Source organism: Mercenaria mercenaria, chromosome 10 (genome assembly GCF_021730395.1).
Source record: "Mercenaria mercenaria strain notata chromosome 10, MADL_Memer_1, whole genome shotgun sequence".
NCBI classification, from domain to species: Eukaryota; Metazoa; Mollusca; class Bivalvia; order Venerida; family Veneridae; genus Mercenaria; species Mercenaria mercenaria.
This window is the reverse complement of record NC_069370.1, coordinates 10,918,270-10,938,819: the sequence shown is the minus strand read 5'-3', so window position 1 is coordinate 10,938,819 and position 20,550 is coordinate 10,918,270. Positions and strand designations below refer to the sequence as shown.

The 20,550-nt window shown below is 34.5% G+C and overlaps 1 long non-coding RNA gene across 1 annotated transcript; it reads left to right on the top strand.

The window, feature by feature from the left end:
• Window positions 1–15,229: 15,229 nt before the first annotated feature.
• LOC123550033 (uncharacterized) lies at window positions 15,230–20,139 on the top strand. The gene is made up of 5 exons (XR_008372613.1): window positions 15,230–15,942; window positions 16,947–17,065; window positions 17,584–17,726; window positions 18,100–18,196; window positions 18,643–20,139. It is a non-coding gene; the product is annotated as an uncharacterized LOC123550033 (long non-coding RNA).
• The last annotated feature ends 411 nt before the right edge of the window (window positions 20,140–20,550 follow it).

Sequence of the window (20,550 nt, the reverse complement as noted above, 5' to 3'; positions counted from 1 at the left end):
GTCATACTGTAGAGTAAGTAACACTTAGGCTATGTAGTAGGTTACAAATGGACACACTTGCGCAGGGTGCACATTTGGGAAACATTTGGGCAGCATGAAGCATATAACATTTACCAATGAAGTATAAAATACATCTATTTATTTTTATATCTCTTTGCATTTCAGATGTGAATAACATGCGAAAGACTTAAATTATCTTACCACCTATTGTCACAATGGGCAAACGGCATAACAGTTAAACCATTGATTTCAGACCAAAGTGTTCCATAGTGTTCAAAACAATATGTCAACCATCTTAAAAATACGTGATTCTATGGTTATCAACGATAACAGAATAGAGTAGAAAAAGGAGACGATCGCCGTGAATATTTATTTTTCCAATTAGGGATCATCTCTGGTATAATTAATCACAAATGTAAATGTAAACACAAGTCATAAAAGGGGAAAAAAATACGATTAATTCTGATTTTTATAGATAACAATAAATGGGGGTAAAAATACTTCAGAAAATGGGAAAAAAGCATGAATTTGGTACATAACACTTTAGGGCAAAATACTAAAAAGTGAGCATGAGACCCACTTCCAAAAAAAAATCCAATATGGCCGAAAAATCCAAGATGCCGCCCATATATGTATATATTTTCAAAAATACATAATATCATATATAAAATTTCTATTGCACTTACGGGTTATCAGTATAATAAGCTAAAACCACTTGCCTGAATAAATAAACATATTATATTAACAAAAATACCGCTCTTCCAACAAAAATGAAAAAAAGTTGTCTCCCTTTGGGTAAAATGTGCTATTAAGCAAAAAAAAAGTTCATAATGCATTTTATGAATCAAAATTAAGTATATAATGGTAAATGGCATATCAAGAAAGTTTAAAAATGCAACAGTCTTGTGCAGAACTTTACAACAATTTGTAAAATTAAATTAAATTATAAAAACATTCGAACTTCGGTAACTTGGAACCCATCAGGACCGGACTAAATTTATTCGAATTAACGGTATATTAGTATGAGTGATCGAAAAATATATTATAAAGGAATTTGTTTGGGAACTGACGATAGATTAATTGAAGAATGGTGTTCGAATTATCAGAGATTGAGCAAAACGAAGTTTTTTGTCTGTAATGTGTATTAGTGAATAAATGACATGTGTTTCACTTTTTCATTAGTTTTCGTGACTCAGAATTTGTAAGTTTTGCTGTATTCATTTCAATTTATTTAACTAAAAAGAACTAATGACAGTTAATTAAAACTATATAATTCATTAGTTTTTTAGTGTGATAGACCATGTGAAAAATCCCTGGCCTGTCAGATCATCATGATTTCTTTGGGAAAAAGTCATTGCCGGTTGATCAGCGTAATCAAAATTTACAATTTTCATGTCCCTGTAATATTCTTTTTTGTCAAATTGTAGCACAATTTTGCCATAAAAATGGTTTTATAGTTTAAAGCCATAAGCAATAATGTACAGTCACTAATGTCCGATCACTTTTCGGCAAAGACCATGAAGATCATACTGCTTCCTGAAAATTTTGACTCGGGGGGGACGGGGATCAAACCGAAAAATGTGCAGTTCTAAAGTTCATACTGCGCCGCTTTTAACAACCTTGCCAGGGTTCCACGGCGTCTAACACGTTCACCACTAATTTTCTTACCACGCGCCCTTTTTCACGTCCAGTGTGTTCTTACTACATTCTTAGTACGATCAGTCAGATTGCCCTCTCGCTTTTCCCTGCTTAAAAAAATATGTTATCACCTTTTCCCCATCTTACGTAAATTTTTAGGCAATGCCGCCAAAAAAAAGGGTGAATTTTTTTTTTGAAAAAAAAAAATAGAATCTATTGATTAAATGGTCCAATATTAGCCATATTCTAATAATTTAGCATTAGCCCGCCCGCTTAGCTCAATAGGTAAGAGCGTTGGTCTACGGATCTCGGGGTCGCGAGTTCGATCCACGGGCGGGGCGTATGTTCTCCGTGACTATTTGATAAACGACATTGTGTCTGAAATCATTAGTCCTCCACCTCTGATTCATGTGGGGAAGTTGGCAGTTACTTGCGGAGAACAGGTTTGTACTGGTACAGAATCCAGGAATACTGGTTAGGTTAACTGCCCGCCGTTACATGACTGAAATACTGTTGAAAAACGGCGTAAACCCAAAAAAACAAAAACAAACAAATAATTTAGCATTAATTTTTGACAAAACTTTTGTTAGAAACCAATATTCGAAAAAGCATTTTTCAAAATGGCGGATATCCAGAAAAAAAATGCTCGTACATCCTTAAATTGGTCAGTTAGACAACCTTGATAAACGGTGGTGATAACGGTAATTTCTGTGATGATGGTAATCGTTAGTATGAAGAATATGTTGTAGACAACGATGATGGTGAATGGAAGCGATGAAAATGTTAATCACGATGCTGGTGAAGATGATAATGATGCCGATTTGATGACAATGAAAAATGTTAGTGATGCTGCTGCTGATGATGATGATAATTGTGATGAAGCAATAATAATTGTGATGAAGAAAATGAAGAAAATAAAGGTGCTAAAGCTTCAAGTAATGATAATAATGATTGTGAGAGTCATGAAGGTGAGTAGCACTCTTAAACAATGTTTAAAGTACATATGTAAAATAGTTTCAACAGTTCAACATATTTATTAACATAAAAAGAAAAACAAATAAATGTTTTAAAACAGTGAAAATGATAAAATGACATGATAAAACAAACAGTTCACTATCTAAGATATACACTTGCATTAACTAAGACGTTTCCAGTTTTGCATACGTATATCAAGTGATGATGTCGATGATATAGGAAATGGTGATGAAAGTAAAGACGATCATTGTGTTAATGGTAATGGTTGTTGAGATGACGATAATGATGTTGATAATATGATAGTCATGCTGATATTAATGGTAATTTGGCGTTGATTATGACTTTGCTTGTGGTAATTTTGACAATGGTAATGATGGTTATGGTCGTGCTGCCGTTGATGGTGGTGGTGATTGTGATGGTAATGTTACTGATGATGTAAATGTTGGTAATGATAATGACGGTAAGTAAATAAGTACGTATTTACGTAAGCAACGACTTGATTTTAAATAGATGACATACATGGAGATTAAGTTAGGTCTACTATCAACATACATAAATGCATACATATACAAAATGCTGTATATATAATATTTACAAGGGTTTGACACATTAAACTAGTTAAACATGAAATTTAAGAAGAAACAATTCATAATATAAGTATTTACATGTAATAACCAAGGTGTTCTCATTTAGAACAAGCTTAAGTAACTATTTGGCCTAGAGTACCGTTTTAGTTAAGACATCACTATGACTTAATTTAGACACTAAGTATTTTACTCAAGTCAGGTACCATAAATGCTATGTTGACGGTCAGAGTGCTGGTGATATTGATGATCATGGTTATTATGATGCCGATGTTGACGATGATGACGATAATAATAACAAAGATGGTGTTGATGTAATGATGGTGATGATCATTCTCTTGGAGATGGTTATGACGATAATGATGGTGATCGTGGTGAAATTGGATATTGTGATGGTTGAAATGGTGATAGTAGAAATGATGGTAATAAGGTTTGAGACGACTTTTATTTTGTAGGGCACCACTTATCATTTTTGTCAGGTCAGATACAATCAATTTTCCATTAGGTTTATTTATTCCTAAAATCGGACACCATAGATTATCTATTAAGTCAGAGAAAACATATTCTGCACCACTTTACCAATTTGTACAAAAGTTGGACAGCCCTTACAATCCCTTTGGATTTTGATTTTAAAAGCATAGGCAATGCCAATTTTGGAGAGAAAAAACAAAACACATTAATGTACCGGTTTTTTTTATGTATTATCCCCTTTACTTTTAAAACCTTGTCCGGGCATAACTCGAATACTATGTAAGGTACTGACTTGATACTTTACATATTGATAAAGGTCAGTGAAAGGGAAGACAGTGAATGGAAAGCATAACTCTAGTTGATCCCGTAAATCCATTGATTAGTTCAAGTTTTTCAAGAGAAGCTTTTCTGTTTTAAATTCTAGTAAAGACTGAGAGATGTCAGTGAATGATACTACATAATAAGTTTGGTGAAGATACATTGAGCTGTACATGAGTAGACGCTGTTCAATGTTTTTAACATGTGGTGGCCTTAAAGATGGGTCACGTAACACCATGTAAATGTCACAGACCAAATTATGCGATGAAAACAAAATAGTTTATGAGAAAGTTGTTTTGTTTTTACATTGACTGTCACTGAGAGTGATCAATTGTAACAAATCTGAAGGGTGCTACAGACCAATTCCGGTAAATTTGGATATGGTAAATGTTAGCTCTGGCATCAATGAAAATGGTCAATAAGATTTATTTGAACACTCTTGAGAAAGGACCATTCAATGATGTTACAAACTAAGCAACTCGTCTACAATATTTTTACGTTGAAGCATTTTTGTCTTGGGCCTACTTAGCGATGCATGGCTCTATGGCCGTGTTTGGGGTACTCTGTGCTTCCAGGAAATCAACCCTTACTTTTTATCGTTGTTTTGGTAAAGATAAAAAAGGGTATTTATAAAAAGTATTTTGAGGTTCTTTCTATTTCAGCTCTGGAAGAACCATCTGAATAAACTTGATGGAGAACCATTCATCAGAAGTCGTTGTTCAAAGGTACAATATATCACTGTATATATAAATATCCATTTTTCAGCACTGGCAGCCCATAAAAGAGGTCAGCTGGAATATTGTGTAAATTCTGCCAGTATTTTCACTGGATTAAAATGTTGGCGAGGGAATCTAATCCATCTGCGTATACAAATAGCTCACCTTGAACATTTAGTTCAGGTTCGCTAAGAAGCAAAATAATCATAATTCGATCAACAAAAAGTATGACAGAGTTACCAACATCCCCTGCCTTCTGTCGCCAGCCAGTATAACATCTTCGTCGAGCTAACTGGGGCAAAATACTAAAACAAATGTCCATCTTTCATAATATTTTTATATCAATCATTAGTATGTATAATATTGTTCATGAAGAAGTATGTAGTTGTAGTTTCAAAATTCCTGGACTACAGTAACTGGTGAATGTACTCAAATATTTTATCATATTAAAGGGAAGACTATCACTTTTAACATAATTCTATTTCTAAATTAGTTGAAAAACTGATAAAGATCGCATGCACTGTACATATCTCGTGAGAGGGAAGTAATTTCATGTACCAATAAATACAGAAAGTTACCTTAGATGACTGTGGCCTTGACCGTTCAGAGCAAGATATGAGTAGTGCATGACATTGTTTTCCAATGATAAATATCTATGCCAAGTTATATGAAAATATATCCATGCAAACCAGCAACATACCAGACAAAACAAAAGACAACAATATTTCATCTTCTATGATCTTGACTTTGGGCTAGAGGTCTAGGTCTTGCAATTCGACAAAATACAATGCAACAGATCGTTTTATATCAACATCTATCTACGCAAAGTAAAGTTATTAACCAAACGAAAGTAATTACCAAATGTCTTTTCTTTCTAAGTGTGGCCTTGATCTTTGAGACAGGGGCCTGGGTCTAGCATATGACATGTCTTCTCATTATGGGGAACATCTGTGAAAAGTAATTCTGAAAACTTTTGATGAGTGGCAGACAAAAAACAGACCTTATTAATACTTGACTTCTAAGTGTGACCCTGACCTTGGAGATAGGGGCCTGGGTCCTGCATGCGACATGTGGTATCATCACCGTAAACATTTGTACCAAGTAACTAAAACTCTTTCATCAACACAGTTATGGATTGGACACAAAACAGCTCCTCTTTTACTAGGATTTGCGCCAAATTATTTTGAAAATCTCATTACAAATGAGTTATGAATCAAAGGCCATAACTCTTCTAAAATTCACCAAACAGTGCTGATGATAAACACAACTAGGTAAAAATAACTCTTGTGAAGTTTGGTGTAAATCCATCATATGACCTGTTACCTATTTGAGGAGAAAATGGCTAATTAGTGATAATGAAATGTTGTTGCTTCATAATCAACCTTTGCATTGGAACCCAGAACTGTCTGAACATTTATTTCTTTTAATTACCTTTCTTTCTTGTTTATGCAATGTGTGATTGTCTGATTCTTGCATAAGTTTTAGTGGAACTACCCTGTAAAATATTTTATGTTCAGATATCTGGTTTGTCTGAGTTGTCTGTATTTTCGTCTTAAAATGTCTGTTAAAACAAATAACATCATTTTATTACATTTTTAAATTATTTTTAACAAATGCAAGTCTCAAACAACAATAAAACATGTAATATTCACTCTAAAACTGGACGAAAATTTTAGTCTCAATGTCGTATTGCACAAAACAAACCTTTATCAATGAAATTCGTCTGATATCATCCCAAGTTTGTGTCATACACATCCAATTTAATCTACATCAATTAAACACTATCAAAGAATTTATTCCTTATTTATTTTTTGGCCTCAAATAAATAAAATCTGTAAGATCTTTGGAAGCATAAAAGGCAAAACATAAAAGTAGATTTGATTTGACCGAGTCTGTTCACGAGAGGTCATCTTCAACAACCTTAAAGACCCGTAGCAGTGGCTTAAGGTTGTATCGATACATAAACGTTGAATGAACTCTGTGATCTCAACGGACCGGAATATATAACAAAACTACTCAGGGATTTATACCTTGTTTATTTCAATTTTGCACCAACACTATTTCACATCTGTCTTGTAATAAGAACTGGAATTTAAATACTGGAAAGCTTGCCTCTGTGACAAGGTCATGTCTGTTAAATACTGATTTCCTGTCATACATGATAACAGACAAATGTTCAGACATTTATAACAACTAATAATTATTCGTACATCTCAGTATAAAAACTTTCAAAACAGCAAAATCTAAACTAAAGATACATGTTTTTTTTTTTTTTTTTTTTTTTTTTTTTTTTGGGGGGGGGGGGGGTGGGTTCTTCTGTATTTATTTATGTAAACTACATGAATAATGTGAATCATAAACATGTTAATTCTTAATATTAAGAAGTCGCTTATCTGGGTTCGACTGTTTCACCTTGAATACATGTATGACAGGCTGGGTCGTGAATGGTTTCAGCTGTCTTTAGTGTGAACTAGTGGCCCCTATAAGGGGCCAAAATCCACCATTTGGACAAATTGAGGAGAGGATCCTACAATGATGTTACAGACCAATTTTACAATAATGCCACAGACCAAGTTTGATGAAGTTCCGTGAAATGGTTCACGAATAGAATTTGTTTCAAGGTATTTCTAATTTTTAACTCTAATGTCCGCTGAAAGGGACCAATATCTCTATTTTGAACATACTTTAGACAGAAATGAGTGTACCAAGCAAGTTTGTCTATCAAGCGGTTCAGAAGAAGGTAATTCTATTTTTAGCTCTAGCGGCTATAATGTGGCGAGTGCCGCCATTTGAATAGTTTGGGAATCCAGTCTGATAATTTCTAACTTTTTTCTACTCTCAAATTGACATGTTGTTAATATCAGAAACTCGATGAATGCCAATTAACACTAATTAGCACAAATTAAGTGGGATCTTTAATTGATAGATATTAGGTATGATTTCTTCTGACAAAGCATGATTCCCAGGCTACTACTTTAACTACTTTTGCAAATTCTTCTAGTGATGCTATAAACCAAGTTTCATGAAGATTCATCAGGTGATTTTGAGAAGAAGTCGTTTAAAATTATTTCTAATTTAGTTCCATTGGCACATACAGGCAGCCTAGCTCCCAAATTTGTACAAATTTTAAAGACAATCTTATAGTTTTGATCAGGACCATTATTATTATTATTATTATGATTATCATCATCATCATCATCATTATTATTATTTTCTTGTTTTGGTATTTTTAACTTAGTTTAAAAAAATACTCATATTCTAATATGTTTATAATATGCCAAAACTATCATTTTAGACAAAAGCTGAATGTCAGCCTTAACAGTTTTTTTTCTTTGTTAATAAATGAACCTTAAACACAATCTAAATTGGAAAGGCTTTCTCAAAGGTACTGGGCTCCTTTAAAATTGTAGGTTTTGACATAATATGAGCATTATATACAACTCTGTTTTGAAAAATGCCACATGAAAGGAACAATGCATGTCTTTAGAACTATGCATTTAATCTCGATCATGAAGTTTAGTTAGAAACTAGAATATGGAAATTCATGTAACACGTAGTATTCTTTATATTTTCAGAGGATGTACACTATCGAACAGTGCTTAATTAGAAAATACAAAATGCGTAAGATATGTTATGATCTTACTTGAAGATTTCATTTGCCGCAATGCTGAATTATAAACAACCACTTCTTTTTGCACAATGTTCAATATCACCATTATGATGACCTGTGACCACATAAGTCTACAGGAAAAAGGAGTTAGGTATGTAGTGGGTCGTAAATGGACACCTATCACTGACGAAGTAATCAAAGTCATAGAGTAAGTAACCCCTGGGCTATGTAATGGGTTACAAATGGATACACTTGTGCAGGGGTGCACATTTTGGGCAATTTGGGCAGCATGATGCATAATAACATTTACCAATGAAGTATAAAATACATCTATTTATTTTTATATCTCTTTGCATTTACAGATGTTAATAACATGCGGAAGACTTAAATTATCTTACCACCTATTGTCACAGCGGGCAAACAGCATGAACAATTAGCCATTGATTTTAGACCAAAGTGTTCCATAGTGTTCAAAGCAATATGTAGCCTAAACCTGTGTTAAATTACGCGATTTCTATCATTCTTAACGATAACAGAATTAGAGTAGAATAGGAGAGATCGCCGTGAATATTTATTTTTCCAATTATGGACCATCTCTGGTATAATAATCACAAATGTACAATGTAAACATAAGTCATAAAAGTGAAAAAACCCGATTAATTCTGATTATATAAACACAATTAAATAAAGAGTAAATATTCGTCAATGCACACGGGACCACACAACTTCGGCAGTGCACAGTTACTTCCCTTTAACCAAATACGGCATTTGCACCGGACGAGCTCCGTGCAGATGTTTTTGTACCAGGTTTTTGCTCGTTAAGGGCGTGATAACTTATTGACAGGTCGCTGTACTTCATCATGTCACATGCCAGAGGGTAATTATGAAAGGTATTGACCAGTCATTGAATTTGAACTTGTACAGTTGTAGTCAACATGTCCCAGAAAAGTCACATATTAGCTATATACTGGTTGGGAACCATTTTCCGGACACATTTTCGTATTTCGGCTCCATTATTCCCTAAAAAAGATATTTGACACAAATGAAGAACATACTTCAGCTCCTTCCACATCCGATGTTGTAATCAGCATCGTGCTGTGACGTAAAATATGGGTTCCATGGGGCCTCAAATGGGGTCACTAAAATGAGTTATTTTTCCCGTCAGGTAAACCAGTTTCCGGACAAATATTTTGACGGTGTTTTGTTGTTAATTTGATATCAAAATAAGTAATTAAACTATTTCTACACATTTCTTTATCATTCAACTCTTCAAAATTTCACATGAAACATAACCAGACTTTCAATACTGGTTCAGTGCCTAAATCCGGACAGTGCTTAATTATTCGGACACCGTTTAAAAATGCTTTACGATCATGAATTTTTACTGAAATGAACAGGATCGACGCAAACGAAAGCTTAGATGACCAGCTGTCAACAACAGTGTACGAATGTAAGCTTTTCCAGAGAAAACTACCTTCAAATATCCACACCGCATAAAGTAAACATTGTGTGTGTTGGGGGATGACGTCATACAGCGCGCGCCAGTTATTTGAGGTGCGACGAGGCACTGATTAAATGAGAAAAATATTCTGCCTATTGCAGACGACTCTTTTTGTTTGCTGATCGAAACTGATGTAAAACATGTTTTAGAACTCTGTACTACCCTCAGTATTTATTTAAAAGATTTAACCAATTTCTGTTATATATCAATAGAGAAAAAAATGCCAACATTTTACAGACAAGGAAAGCAATTCATTAGATGAAATCGGCACAGTGTCATTATAATGATCCCCGTAGTTGTGTCAAAATGTATAACAGCAGCGACAGAATCTACATGTAAGAAAGAGTAATTTTAAACATTAATTTTTGCTCAGATAAGTTTTATTATATTATTATTATATTTTGCAATTATATAAAGTTAGAAACTAGTCCATATGATCACGTGATGAACAGGTAATAAAATTTTATTCGGACGAAGATGTTTGTATATATTTACAGGACTGTAGTTGACTGCTTTATTTTAAACGAAGTCGTGTTTATTGTTATTTTTGGATGCACATATTCGTTGCATTTTATACCCAAATAGTGTCCAAATATTTAAGCACTCTGAAGGTCAGTTTTGACAGCTTTTACTGGCCCAATTCGGATGACATTTTTATGATGAAATCAGCAATATACGATTTTGTTGTTTTGCAAAGAGATTTATAAAGAACCTAAAATTGTACAGTTAAAATTTTATGCACGTGTGGTTTCATAATGCAAAGTTACTGTCAAAAACCCACCAAAAGTGTCCGGATTTAGGCACTGGACCAGTAGCAGCTATGAAAGCAAACCGAGGTTGACTATAAAAAACTCGAATTTCGACGAATTCTTGCTAATTCCAATAGATATAGAATAAAATTAGTGCAAAAATCGACAGCCCTGCATCTTGTGTAACTTTTAGCGTGAAATTAAAAGTAGAACATGTTATCAGCAGACAATCATGTAGTTTGAATATTCCTTCCCCACTTGATACCTCGGCATGTGTGAACTACTGCGCATGCGCAATGCTGTCTTCATGCCCCGTTAAGACAGAAAGTTGTTTTGTAAACGCAGGTGAGTTATCATCAAAAACCCAAACATTACATAGCCTTATAAAATAGTGGTTTGTTGTAGACATAAAGACTAAACATCTAAATGATCTAGAGGAAACAATTCCATGAATAACAACGAAATAAAGCGAATATTACACGTGTCCGGAAACTGGTCCTGTCAGGAAAATGGTTCCCAACCAGTATAGCTGAATTAAGCTATATACAGTGTTCAGGGCTCCGGAAATTTTGATAACTCAATCGGTCCGAAACGAAAATCCTGACATCGGCGCTACCCCACCCACCGCATTCCCAATATTACATATTTTGTGATAGAGCAATGAAATAAGCATGTCATGCATTAAAACTGAGTTACTGTCAGTGTTACATCAAGGACGCGCGATTCCCGCATAATTTTGGCCGACCACGCTAAGTTCTTGCCGAATGCGCGACCAAATCTCCAACATTTTCATCCTGAGCTGTGTCTATATAACCTGTACTGGACTGGTATCGACACCGATATTCATCAGCGTTTAGTGATGACCATTACCGGTAGTCATCTGCATGTTAGTGTAACACATGAAAACAAAAGAAAAGTTTTATGCCGCTTATAGTTTGCTGATAATCAGTGTTGATTAAAAGGTTTACTATTTTTCGGCATAAGACATACTTCTTTGGAAATCCCCCATTTTTCATAGATCCCCCCTATATTTTCTGAGTAGGGGGAAATTCCCCCTATTTTCCGAATCCTAGATGCAACACTGTATATATAGCTAGAATCAGCTATAAATCCAATGACAACAGGGCCCTCACTCTACTTTGGGGGAAGGAGTCCGCAGCCCTCGGGTAGAGGAATTTTCGCGTCGTTTTAGCCAAAAGGGGGAATTTTCATTGCCTTTGTCACGTGTACCGAGCGTAACTAATTATTAAACTGTATATATATAATTTTTCTCAAGCTATCTGCTTTTGATTAATATAAAACGTGTATAAAGAATTTTACTTAAGCTGCCTTGCTTCTGATAGGTTTGACCAATGATTTGTAAATGATTGTTTGAAACATAAATTAACTAAAAATCAAACAGATAATCAATTTACTATGCGGTCGTTATTGTACCCAAGCTGGTTTCAAACAACCTAAATTTATGACCTTTAACCAGCTGTTTTAAACGGTACGTTTTAAACACCTTGTCACGAACCACTCGACCTAGAATGAGTATATGGATCGGAAACCCCACCAGTATGAGCATACGCTGCAAGTATGAGAGGCTGACCTTTCCACAACCCACCTAGGTCCAAACCTTAAAACTAGTTCAACCCAGATGTCTCAAACACCTAATAATTTTGTCCTAAACCACTGTTTTAACCCTTGTCTCAAACTATGTTTAAAACCTTGTCTCAGACCTACCAAGGTTCAGCACTATAACCCTAAACCATCAGCTTATACTGCGACCCGGACCACTAAAATAATATAGCTATCAAGAGGACCCAGCAAGGATGAGCCGAAGCTGCAAATATGAGGGTGCCTCACCTAAATTATTTATTACCAAAGTCCCAGTTATAATTATGGCTTATTTATTATAAATTATTTCTCCAGTTTCTCTTCGATGTGCACTCTTTGAGCTCCCAGGACGATCTGCCCAAACTGGATGCGCAGTGTGTATTTATATGGCCGTATGACGTCACTTGCATACGGACATACCTCTGACTTTTACATAGACTACTGTATACCGATACAATTTACCGAAATGCACTTAAACGCGAAAGGACCAATTTCGCGACATTACCCACGCCTCCGATTTCCAAGCGTCCCGCTTGACTTCATTTAACATTCATTTATTCATTATAAATTCAAAGCATATAACACAAAAGATCTGTCTCAACAAGTAACAATACTGTAATAAATTACTATATATCTAACCTTCTGAATCACTGTCTCAATAGCAGACTGATGATTTTTCTGCTATGAGGTTCTATCAATACGCTTGTTTGAAGCGATAGTGCAGTGTCTCAAACACTGTCTTCTATCTTTACCGCTTCATTTTCATTAAGCAACTTTGAATACGATTTTGATTCTTCTATCTTCCTTTCTTTCATTATGGCTGAACATTCTGACTTCTTCACACTTTCTATTGATGGATCAAAATCATCTTTCTCAGATATGCCAGAATGTTTCGGCTTTTTATGTCTTAACAGATAAATCATTTCCTTGAACGACCTTTGACAGATCTTACACTGATGTCTATTCAGAGCACATTGCAAGTCTTCGTCCTGAAATATTGTGGATTTACATAGACGCTCCTTAACCGGTGGACATATCATATCCATACCTTGTGCATTCATCTTCGGTAACTCTGATCTACCTTCTTTTGACTTACAACGAACAACCGTACACTTAACCTCTGATAAATTCTCTTCTTGAACCCTAAAGCTAGACATACAACATGTCCTGTCAGCTAGTCTTAGATTACATTTCCTACCTTGTATTATTAATGTATCAGATACTGCATCAATTTGACAGTGTTGAGTTTTAAGAAAGTCTAAGCCAAGAATGGCATCTATATTAATGTTAGCAACTACAACGTTCCAAACACATTTTATGCCTTCTATTTCAATAAAAACTTTTGTTTTTCCCTTTACATCAAGAGTTGTGTATGAAGCAGTATAGATTTTACTTCTGTATGGTCTCAAAGAGTTATGCTTAGAATAGTTTAGAAGTTTGTTCCATAAAGATAATGATATGATAGATAGAGAAGCACCCGTGTCAATCAGGCATTCAGATCGTAACCCATTAAACTTAACATCTGCAATAAGTCCTGAACCCGTGGAATTATTTGACTGCCTCTTGTTTTCAGGTTAATGATGTAATTTAGGGCAATTCCTTTAGATATGATTCTCAGAACAACAGTTGAAACATTTACGCCTTTCTTTCAATTTTGGGTGAAACCTTGATCTTTGAAAATTTTGAAAATTACTATCCTATGACCGGATTTGTTTTGATGATTTTCAAGAGATTTTACTGACTTAGTAAGTTGTTCAACTGTTTTCTGCAATGTTTTCAAACTTTCAGCAAAACAAGTTTCAGACATTTTATCATGGTCACCTGCTGAACGGATAAAACCCTGGCTTTCAAGATGTTTCCTTTCGGCTTTGTTATAAGCTTCAAGCTCAACGGCGTGTCGCACTGCATCGTTTAAATTAATAGGTCTAGCCTGTTAAACACGAATTCTCATATCTGAATTTATAAGGGCATCCATGAATTGTTCTTTTGCCAAAGTTTCTCTTACATCGTTCGGGGCTGTTGGATATGCCATGTTTGTGAGACGCCGTATGTCTTGACCAAGCTCTGACAAAGTTTCAATTGCTTTTTGTCGTCTTTCACGAAGTTGAACCCTATACAACTCTGTTTGGTTTGGTGGGGAAAATCTTTCTTCTAATGATTTTGACAGTTCGTTATAATCATTTTTGTTGCCTGATAAATTACCAAAAACTCCTTGTGCCTGCCCTCTTAGACATATCGCTAGATATAACCCTTTTTCATCATACGACCAGTTATTTAGTGTGGAACATGCTTCAAAGTGAGCCTTGTAATCTAACCAATTCCCTGTTCCATCAAAAGTTGCAGGTTTCAGCTTGGCACCACTCTGTTTCAAACTAGCTTTAGCTTGAACTGACATCTTTGGAGTAGAAGTGTCTTGTGTTGGTGTTGAGGTGACTGGTTGTTTCGACTTCTTTCTATTAGTCACAAAACGATCTGGGATTTTGATTTGATCTGTTGTGTCGAACTGAACTTTTCTACTTTGTTTAGGTGTACCCAAAGGTGACATATCTGTACCAGACATACTGTTTGTGCTTCTTTTATTGTCATGAAACAACTGTCTTGGCCGTGTTTTGACATCTGTTGTTTCAAGCATACTCAGCTAACGTTCAAGAAATGATATTTCTGTCTGGGGCTTACTGATTTCGTTCCGTCTTTGTACTTCCTTCAAATGTTCGTTCATATTCTCCAGCCGTCCCTCCACATCATCTGGACTATCCATCTTTATGTGTGGGTAAGTGATATTGTTCGATATCTGTCGAATCCCACCGCTGCCACCAAAAACTTCTGTCACGTGTACCGAGCGTAACTAATTATTAAACTGTATATATATAATTTTTCTCAAGCTATCTGCTTTTGATTAATATAAAACGTGTATAAAGAATTTTACTTAAGCTGCCTTGCTTCTGATAGGTTTGACCAATGATTTGTAAATGATTGTTTGAAACATAAATTAACTACAAATCAAACAGATAATCAATTTACTATGCGGTCGTTACTGTACCCAAGCTGGTTTCAAACAACCTAAAGGGCTTGGTTCACTAATGTACGTAAATGGCACCGAATTTAGCCATATTATACATTACTTATTCTACATTGATACATATGCTGTTCGTAACAAGTAAACACAATGCTTCATATATAAGTAATAAACTTTGAAAAATAATGTGTTGTTGTGTTTATATATTACTCCAAACATGCCCCACTTTCCAAAAAAATGTGAATTTTCCATGAAATTTGAGACTTTATTTATGATTTTCGCCTTGGCGGCATCCTTTACCAGTCTTAATATTTTAACCACTACTTCGTACATGAAAAACCAACAAAAAGTGCAAAAATCGTCGCTGGTGAGCAATGCCGCCATATTCAAAAACGAAAAAAAAAACGTCCGTCTCAGTGACACATTTTTATCCGAAATTACACAAGCCTCGATTTCGGTAAAATGACGTTGAAGTTGACGTCACTTAATTAGATATTTGTTTTCATTAATTTGTTTTTCAAGCAACAGCCATTAGAGCTAGTGTTAAAATCAATAATATCGGACGAAGATTTTTAAGTTTAAACGTTTCAACATTAAGTGAAATATCACAAACCTTATGAGTGAATTAGCGAATTGTTTCCCTTTGAAATCAACACGCCATTATCGGTGGATACATGTCTGAAACTTGGTCAGAGAATACATGCAGTTATTGCTCTGAATATACGCGGATATTTAAAGTGCATGGCGGATTTAATAATTGTTATGGTAAGTGTTAATTTTCATTATAAATTTATTCGTAATTGGAGGCAAAACAAAATGGACAGACCGCTTCGTTTGTTGACTTATCGAAGATACAACTTTGCAGCGAAAAATAGCAGTGTTGACATTTCGATTCGACTGTCTGCTGTCAAATAGATCTACTTTTAATATCTTTCCTGTGTATTTGTAAGTTTTCATGATGGCAGAATATACTTGTAGCCAAGACAGTCGGGCATCTACTATGTTAAGTAGGCCTACATTCTGTATGAAACTTTCTATCTATAATTTGTAAAGAGGTAATTGAACTGATGAACAGGAATGGGCTGTTCCAGAAAATATCCACCCCCACCGTGGAAGCAGTTTTTTCGGAGAAAATTACCCCCCCCCCCCCTCCTGGAGACATTTTACCCCCCTCTCCCCCTTCCACACCCCGGTTACATGAAAATACCCCCCTCCCCTTCCTCCCAATAGGATCCCTCCAAATACCCTCCCCTCTTGGGTTATTTCAGAAAATATCCCCCTCCCCCTTCCACACCCCGGTTACCTCAAATACCCCCCTCCCCTTCCTCCCAATAGGATCCCTCCAAATACCCCCCCCCCCCCTCCTCTCAGGTTGTACCAAAAAAAACTGCTTCCACAGGGAGGGGGTGGATATTTTCTGGAATAGCCCAATATTACAAGATATTGTACATTGTTTAAACTGTCACAGATGTGAACTGTTTAAACTGTCACAGATGTGAACATTTTAATAATTACATGGTCATTATGCACAGTGGAATCTATGAAAATTTAAAATTATAGTAAAATAACACAGGAAAAGTGGTGTTTTAAATTGTCACTTTTTGTTGTAATTATAGCAGCTAAAATAGACCTCCTGAAAATTTCTTAAAAATTCTACATGCAAATTACAATAAAAACTACTTTTTTCATTCTCACTACTGCCAATACTGGTAGACAGCATGCTGGTAGGCTACTAAATAAATGAGAAATTCTTTTTTTATATTTTTCAGGATAACCTCCAGCAGTAAGAAATATAAAGGCTCACTGCAGTTTTGAGTGCTCAACAAATATTGACCCCATACTATGCTCAGCAAGTAGGGCCCTTGTATTTCTGTGAATCCTCATGCAGGTATAAGATTTTGAAGTTAGTGTTTACATTCATATCAGTGTCAGTATCCTCAAATGGACTTTTTCAATATCAATTTTAACTATGAAATTCCATATAATCACTAAATTAATTTCCATAGTCTTCAAACAAATCATGACTCTATGAATAAAAGCTTCAGGCCTGCAGTGCACATTTTACATTGGAATTATAGTGACACCTTTGCAGAAATTTTGTCAAGTAAAATTATCTAAAGGAAGTTATGTTTCGTTAAGACTTGATATTACTAATTTCTATGGTTTTTTTTCACTGAACTTTCTGTAAATCCCTGAAATTGGGTTGAAAATACTGCATTGCTTTATAATAAAGATGCTATATCATAAGCACTGTGAATTGGAATTCAATTAAATTTTGATAAATACAAGTTAATGTTAAGCAATATCTATAAGAAAGGATGAACTGTTTGGTCAGTGTTGATTCACTCCATTTTTGATGAGAATTTAATACATTTCTTATAAACTGTTCTGTTTTTGTATGAAAAGTACAGTACTGCTGTTGGAAGAGGAGCAAACAGTGTGGTATCTATGGTCCACCATCACTTCAAGCATCATGGCTATGAAGAAAAGAATGTTTCATTACATATGGACAATTATAGTGGACAAAATAAGAAAAGTGTCGTAATAAGGTAAGAATTCCCAATAAATAAAGAAATACTTATTAAGCACACAGAATTTGATGTTGAAATATTTAATTTTACAGTGTGTTCATACACTTCAGTTTGGAAAGTCACTAGTTTCCAGTTTATATATATAATGTGCATAATTTTATCTAAATGAAAAATAATATCTCCACTGATAAACATTGAATTACAATTTGAATACTGCATACTTACACAACATACTGTTTTAAGACTTAGGTGTGTATGTAAGAAAATAAACTGTGTAGCTGGCATTTATTTGTTTTAATAAAGTGATGCTATGTTATATTCTAAGGACTCACTATTGCTACTTAGAAGTTTTTGTTTAAGAATCATTGTTTAAGTATACCCGTTATTTTAGCTATGGAATGTGGCTTGTTGTGATGGGTCTACATGATGACTTGGAGTACAACCTGATTGAGGCCCGGCATACAGAATTCAGTCCTGAACATGTTTAGGTATATTTGGCTTGAGCCTCTTTAATCAATTATGTTTTTATTAATAATAAAGTATTGATAAAACTTGCTGCAGAGATCATGTTTGTAAAGAGGCCACTTACATTAAAATACCACAGTTTTTGTTTATTTTTGTGTTGTTAAAGAGTGTCTAGCTCACTGCAAGCAAGTTAATCAGAAATAACATAATTCTAATAAAGTAACTGTTTTTTCTTAACCAGGTAAAAGAACTATTTGTTAAAATGAGATCAAAATCATGGCCCTTACTTGATGTAGAATATGTGCGATGGTTGAATTTTTTCATGAAAAGAAGTTATTACTGTAATAAAATTCTAAAATGTTATTTAATGTAATTATGTGTGGGATGTCTTTTGGAATGCTGTTGTTCAGGATTGATGAAAAGGTTATGTGTTCTTTGTCTTAAATATTTGATACATTTATCATTACAGAATGTCTTCTGCATGACCTGGTATAGATAGTATTCTTGAAGGATTATAACTTCAACACAGAGACGGAGATTAATATTTTTAGGCAGGGGGTTGGCATGACAGGCAAATTCACTAACCGTATTACCATTCCTGAGCTGGATGCCAGTCGACAGTGGTACCTGTATAATGAAATAGCGCCCCTTTGCAGCAACAGCAATGTATGCTCAAAACCAGCAGTGTCAAATCCATTAAAATTGATAATTCAAGTCATTTAAAACGAAGAATGAATGGAAAAAAGTGTTTTACATTTAAAGTAACACAGAGAAAGAGCTCTGAAATTTTGATTAATTTGAAAGTGTTTTGATTTTTTTAAGATGTACTAGACCCAAATTCCATATATTTGAAAAAGAACAAATGATACATATAGTTTATGTAAACATTGAATTAACAACTTTATGGTGTCAACAGTACTATGCATTTGTTAAATATTGACTCACAATATACATGTAAGGCTGAACACAGTATAAATGTGAAATTCCTCTAAAATACTGGAAGATTTTTCAACAATAATTGTAACATATATGGTAGTAATGTACATTTTTTTCATTACGACAGTTGGATTATATAGATCTACGAATATTTTCTGCTGTATTCAAACTGCATGTAATCATTTCTGTCTGCAGTATCATGTTTATTTTCCCTTTTCATGAACAATTAATTTAACCTGTCTTGAAAGCACAATATATGTATAATTTGTAAAACATACATTGGATTATTGTGGAAACAATTTAGTTTTTGTATGCCTAATTATATATTATTGCCGTTAGTGTTATCTAACTCTTTTAATATGATCAAGACATTTAATACGGCATTTTTCTTAAACTATTACTGTGTGTTAAATGAGATTATGTAGTATTATGTTTACGGAATTAACTGCGTAACCATGGAAACATTTTTCTGTTGTTCTATATTATGTCTTGAAAAAAAACATTGTTTGAAGAACACTTGTCAGTGGTGCATTTTTTTAAAATTTTTACATGTAATGGTAAATGCTGAAAGTGTTCTACAATAACTTAGCAAAAACGTCATTGTTGTCTCACTGAAGCATATACTGCAACTCCATTGTAACCATAGCAACAGAAATATATTGTATTATTTATGAATTATGATCTTCACAAACAAATTACATATGTTATTTTTCTTAAAGAATGACCTAAATTGGTTTTATTCCATAAAAAACAGACATAGCAAATATTTTCATTTTTAACTCCGTGTCCATGGCAACCATATATTTTTTTGCCTCAATTTATAGGCGTTGCTTAGGGTTATATCTTAGCATATCTGAATGTTAATTATACGTTCTGATGTAATTGTTATAAGAAATTTTCGTGTTTCCATAAAGAAAATCAATCGGTTGCCATGGCAACAACACAATTTCAAATGAATTAAAATATGAGATTTTGCATTCTGAGTTGTTGATCATTCATTATAATAATATTTCAATAACATTTGATGTTGTGCCATTTTAACCTATAAGTGAACCAAGCCCTTTATGACCTTTAACCAGCTGTTTTAAACGGTACGTTTTAAACACCTTGTCACGAACCACTCGACCTAGAATGAGTATATGGATCGGAAACCCCACAAGTATGAGCATACGCTGCAAGTATGAGAGGCTGACCTTTCCACAACCCACCTAGGTCCAAACCTTAAAACTGGTTCAACCCAAATGTCTCAAACACCTAATAATTTTGTCCTAAACCACTGTTTTAACCCTTGTCTCAAACTATGTTTTAAACCTTGTCTCAGACCTACCAAGGTTCAGCACTATAACCCTAAACCATCAGCTTATACTGCGACCCGGACCACAAAAATAATATAGCTATCAAGAGGACCCAGCAAGGATGAGCCGAAGCTGCAAATATGAGG